General features: G+C 45.8%; 1 long non-coding RNA gene across 1 annotated transcript; it reads right to left on the bottom strand.

Annotated features, from left to right (window-relative positions):
• Nucleotides 1–206: 206 nt before the first annotated feature.
• LOC309355414 lies at nucleotides 207–4,680 on the bottom strand. Its single transcript, XR_014162537.1, has 4 exons — nucleotides 4,517–4,680; nucleotides 3,647–3,773; nucleotides 1,218–1,334; nucleotides 207–223 (listed from the first exon to the last, which is right to left on the bottom strand). It is a non-coding gene; the product is annotated as an uncharacterized lncRNA (long non-coding RNA).
• Nucleotides 4,681–5,998: the final 1,318 nt, after the last annotated feature.

Below are 5,998 nucleotides of genomic sequence, written 5' to 3'. Positions count from 1 at the left end.
CCGGAACTCAATATTTGACCACTTTTAAGCTTCAAACAATTAAGAAGGAAGCCAGATGGCAATGTAAAACTCATCAGCAGATTTTGTTTGTGTCTGGTGGCATGGCCCCAGGACTCAAATACATTGGCAGGCAATAATATAGTTTATCAAAGATTATGCAGATTATGACCTCTCTGTGGATCCCGTAAATATTCTCTTGCACAGCTTGATCTGGAATTCATCCCTTTGGAAAGAAAGGGGAGGATGGTTGCATTTTTATTGATGAGGGAGGAATGAAAACTGTTTTAATAAGAAGGGGGGGAAAGCAACATACAAAGGTATAGCAGATTATAGAGGGTTGGGAAGAAACAAAGCTACAGATCAATCCCAACCCAGTATTCTGGATTTGGGGTAGGTGAATTTGGGGTAGGATGAGATGTCCCTGGGCCTAGCTCTGCTGGCTAAACCAGACTCCCACCTGCTGGCACCTATGAAGTGGTGTGAGCATCACTGTTGATGTGACACTCTCACATCCACCCACCATTTATGTGTGTGAGTGCCAAATGGGTCTCCAAATGGTCTCCAAATGGCCGCTCTGGAGGTGGGGAAGGGCTGAGCTGGTCTGGATTCTGTAGGATCCTGAGCTGGTCCTGCTGCCATCATGCAACAAGCATTTGGTCCAATCCGAACATCACCACCCTGCTCCGCCTTCCATGGCAGAGGGAAGATTAGGCCTGTGCTATTGGCATTGCTCAGGAATTGCAAGAAAGCAAAGAGCCAGTGTTGTTTTGAATTCTAGTGGTTAAAATCAGTGTAATTTTGACAGTCAGTCAGTTTTATTGCGCATAGCCAAAGGCTGTCACAATGTACACAGAATCATTCAACAATTAAAAGAAAATACGCTGGATTGAAACAAAAAACTTAAAACATTTGTATTATCAAGACATTGCCTACTCTAAACAGAGCTATAAAAGCACCTTAATATACAGGTTAAGACATTAAACAATAAAATTTATATGCTAAAATCATCACATGGCTACTAATATATTAAAAAATAATGTTAATTAAGACAATGTGCAATTATATTCGGAGTTTGGTGATAAAGATAGAATATAGCTTGATGTAGATAGGGTCAAATAAATTCATCTCCTTTGCAGTTGGCGGCTATGTTGGCTATATAATTTGTTCTAATTTTCCTGGCGGCAGTTGCAAAGAGTGCTACACGCCAGGTCACATACTTATCTGTGTCTGCGAGGAGATATAAAATCAAGTTAAGTCTGTCATCTCAATTCAAAGCAATGTTCGATTGTATTCAACCATACAAGAAAACCTGCTCCTTGATCTCAGGAACCATCCTGCAAAATTTGGATACAATCTCTTAGGGGGAGTCCAAATGTATGGAGAACACACAAATAAACAACTTTGCAACATACCGTATTTTTCGCTCTATAGGACGCCCTTTTCCCCCTCCAAAAATGAAGGGGAAATGTGTGTGCATCCTATGGAACGAATGCAGGCTTTTGCTGAAGCCTGGAGGGCGAGAGGGGTCGGTGTGCACTGACCCCTCTCGCTCTCCAGGCTTCAGGCAGCTATCTGTAAGCCTTCGGAGTGTGGTGGGAGTTCCCGCTGGGCTCTGAAGGCTTGCGGATAGCAGCCTGTTCTGGGGGCTGGAGTCGGGGGAAGCTTGAGCTTCCCCCGGCCCAGCCCCGTGGCTGGGGGGGAAATGTTCTTTCTTTATTTCCCCCTCCCCCCTAAAAATTAGGTGCGCCCTATGGTCTGGTGCGCCCTATGGAGCAAAAAATACGATATATATGGTTAATAAAAGAAACACTCTGCTTATGCTTCTAAATGTTTATCTAAGAGCAGATCCTGGGGAAGGATCACTTTTTTTAAAAAATGACATTGAAATGATGTGTTTGTTATTCTTAATTTTAAAAACAAAAGTTGACTTTACAATACATTTAATCTCTAGATTTCTTTTTGGAACTGTATGTGGTTTAACTCTGTACATTTTGGAAGCAATCAGGCAAGTGCCAGTACTCCAAAAGCCACATATCAATGAATATTGTGGGTGATTGATGGTGGAAGAAATAGTCGGTGGAATATGCTGATATCTACGTATATAGTTGCATCATTTCCCCAGTGACTTTTATGTTTTTGGCAACACTGATAATGCAAACAGTTTGTTTGAAAAAGCATCGCCTCCCAAACCTGTTGAAGCAGAAGCAAATTATGAGTTTTATAATAGTGTTCTCATTAAACCATGACATCTCGCTTCTCAGGTATGTGATGGAACTGGGTTATATTGCATTGTAACTGCTAATTACCGTCCCTGAATATGTCAAAATCAAAAATAAAGATCTTTTCAGAAGGCAATGTGGCAGTGAAGTATAGTGGATAAATTTTGAACCTTGGGGTCCCATTCCTCCCTCCACCAGCACTGAGATGGTAAATGCATATCTCAAGTCCTCCTGATATAGCTGAACTGTTGCTCCCATTGTCCCTAACCATTGGCAGGTGGGCAGAATCCTGCCTGCAGGCTTCCCACAGCTATCTGGTTGGCTGCTATGTGAACAGGATACTGGACTAGATGGGCTGTTGGTCTCATCCAGCAGGCTTTTATGTTCATAGCCCTAGCAATTTCCATTGGGGTGAGACTTGCCACCAACATGTCTCAGCAGAGGGCTGTAGAATTCTCTGTTTAGAGAAAGCTTCAAGTGGTGTTGGAGCTGCATCAAACAGTCTATCAGAATATTTGTAAGTTGCTGCAATGGGAATAATGCTACATCATGGCAATGGCCCGGTTTGTACATTACGCTAACCATGGTTTAGTGGGAATGTGGCGTGTGCAGGCTCCAGGAGAGGAGATCGCAGTCACTTTGTTCCTTCCTAGCCAATCTGTTGCTGTGCTATGCTGCTCTGAACTAAACCATGGCTTGGCTTAGTGCAGCATTCCAACCAAGCTCATGGTTTAGCTTCTCCCAGACAAACCATTGGATGTAACCAAGGGTTTGTCCTACGGTTTACTGCTCATGGTTTGTCTTGGAGAGCGAAACCATGAGCCCAGTTTGGATGACATGCTAAGACAAGCCATAGTTTAAGGCACAGCAGCAGTATGGCGAAGGAGAGACAAAGCAACAGGGATTTCTTCTTCAGGAGTTATCATGCTTGTGCAGTCACACTAAGCCATATTTCAGCATGCTGTGTGGACCAGTGTCATTCCCAGGAGGACTGCTGAGGGTAGATATCACTACTCCCACAGGCCTGCAAAACTGTGACATTAGCAAAGAAGAGGAGGTTAAGGGGTGATATGATAGCCATGTTCAAATATATAAAAGGATGTCACATAGAGGAGGGAGAAAGGTTGTCTTCTGCTGCTCCAGAGAAGCGGACACGGAGCAATGGATCCAAACTACAAGAAAGAAGATTCCACCTAAACATTAGGAAGAACTTCCTGACAGTAAGAGCTGTTCGACAGTGGAATTTGCTGCCAAGGAGTGTGGTGGAGTCTCCTTCTTTGGAGGTCTTTAAGCAGAGGCTTGACAACCATATGTCAGGAGTGCTCTGATGGTGTTTCCTGCTTGGCAGGGGGTTGGACTCGATGGCCCTTCTGGTCTCTTCCAACTCTATTATTCTATGATTCTATGATTCAATCACACCAGGATACCTCATGCAGTCTCTACGCACCTGCCCGTTATGAGTGAGTGTCTTCTTCACAATGGCAAACAGTTGGCCGTCTTGTCTACGCGAGATGCCTGTACGTAAAGGTGGTTGCTTGAGTTTAAAGTTTGGAGCTGAAAGAAACAAGAGTAGAGTACCACTATGAGGGGAGAGAGGGAGGGATAATTGAAGAAGCCTTCCCACAGGGAGTAAATAATTAAAATGCTAATAGACCTAACTAGACTCAAAGATGTTTGTTCAAACATCTCCCCAGGGTAGGTGGACATGATAATGGAATTGTATCTTGCTGCTATTTCTTCACAGCAACAATATCTCTTAGAAATACTTTGCGCATCATGCTAAGAGGGAACGACGGTGTCATGTGACGCAAATGACAGAGACTCTGTACAGATCCTGAGATCATGCAGCAATGATTGTGGGTTCCTGTGTAACAGAAAACTAATCTGTCTAATGGCATCTCCAGGCATCCTCCATGTATTACTGGGAATTTCTAGCCTGGGTAGAAGTCTGTGTTGCTAAGGGGAAGCAGGTGGCCTGCTTGCTTCTCTTCATCAATACCACTCTACAGTTCAGAGGAAGCTGATCCATTTGAAGGAATGGGACCCTGTTCCACCCATCCACCTTTATCCGTCTGCCCTCAGCCAGCTCCCATCTGCCTGCCTCCAGTCCACCAAGTGGCACTGGCTGTCCCCTTCCTCCTCCGTAGACTCAGTCTCAGTTGGCCTCAGCAGGGAAGAGGATGGGGGACAAAAGTAGAATTAGTTGGTCCTGTCTGTCATTGGGTGTCAGGCTTCGAGGAATCAGCTTCCTTCCTCTGTGGCAGTAAAACAAAGATCAAATGAAAGGAGCTTCTTACCAGTTAGAATCTTTAATAATCACAGTGAGAGAGCAAAGAACCTGTTTCCCAGAAATGGCGGTGCTCCCAATTAAGGCTTACATCCCCTCCATCCCTATAAATGTATGTCACTCCTACATCTTGTAATCTGAGCTTGTACCCTCTGTGCTTTCTGTTCTGAGACTTTCTGAGCTCTTCTCGACCTTGGAGAGAGCGGAGGGATGCTGTCCAACGACTGTGAATCTGCTAACCCTCTCTCTTCCGATGTTTCTTCTCCTAGGTGTTCCCCATCCGTTATTCCTCAGCTTCTGCCTTCTGAACTATGCCCCTCTGCAAACCACTGTTCCAAGTCTATACTGTCCTCCTGCTCTTGACAAGATTCAGGAGCAGGGGGAGGGGGTGGCTCCCACCATTCCTCCTCAGCACGGTCCCAGACATCGTGTTTGTCCACCTACTGCTGGACCCAGTGCCTTCCATACATCAGTGAGAACCAGTAACTGATGGCTGTTGCAGATCTGAGGACAAACAGGTGGGCTACATAGAGCTTCTGGTGAGAGGATTCTGACCAGGCTTGGTGCTATGTCCTGAAGGGTATTGGAGTAGTGTGTCAACTCCCCCAGGGTCCCCTTGCCTACCCTTACCTTTCTTGGTTTATGCTGGTTTTGTGAAACAACTCAGGAGAAGAAGAATCTCACATTTCCCCAATGATTGCTTGTGGCTTCCAAGGGTGATCCCAGGGCTTGAGGAGGTGCCGAGTCCTGTTATGGCCATGATGCCAATTCCTTTGCCTGGTTGGCAGGAGTGGCTCTGGCACTCCTGCTGGAAACTCAGTTGACAGCTCCTCTCCCACCCTTGCAGAAGCCTTCCCTAACATTGGTCCTTAGGTGGTGGTGGACAACCTTGGCTTCCCATAAGCACTCACGGCTTTCCCCCAAAGAATTCTGGGAGCTGTAGTTTGTTAACGGTGCTGAGAGTTACCATTCCCTCCACAGAGTTCACAATTTTCAGAGTTCCATGTGAAGAGGGAATGATCAATGGAGCTGCTCTGGGGGTCTCCTAACAACTCTCCTAACAAGCTAGTGTGGTGTAGTGGTTAAGAGCGGTAGACTCGTAATCTGGTGAACCGGGTTCGTGTCTCTGCTCCTCCACATGCGGCTGCTGGGTGACCTTGGGCTTCACACTTCTCTGAAGTCTCTCAGCCCCACTCACCTCACAGAGTGTTTGTTGCGGGGGAGGAAGGGTAAGGAGAATGTTAGCCGCTTTGAGACTCCTTAAGGGGATGAAAGGCGGGATATCAAATCCAAACTACTCCTCCTCCTCCTTGTCCTCCTCCTCCCCTTCTTCTTCTTCTTCTTCTTCTTCTTCTTCTTCTTCTTCTTCTTCTTCTTCTTCTTCTTCTCCCAGCACACTTCTACAGCCAGCAGCTGTGCTGGTCCCGGAGGGGAAGGTACTGTTACCGTGGCCAAAGTTCAGTCCTGAGGCACTAGCCTGGTAGAAGTTCAC

This window comes from Podarcis melisellensis, assembly GCF_964234715.1.
Source record: "Podarcis melisellensis genome assembly, chromosome: 1".
Taxonomy (NCBI): domain Eukaryota; kingdom Metazoa; phylum Chordata; class Lepidosauria; order Squamata; family Lacertidae; genus Podarcis; species Podarcis melisellensis.
This window is presented reverse-complemented; position numbering and strand designations above follow the sequence as displayed.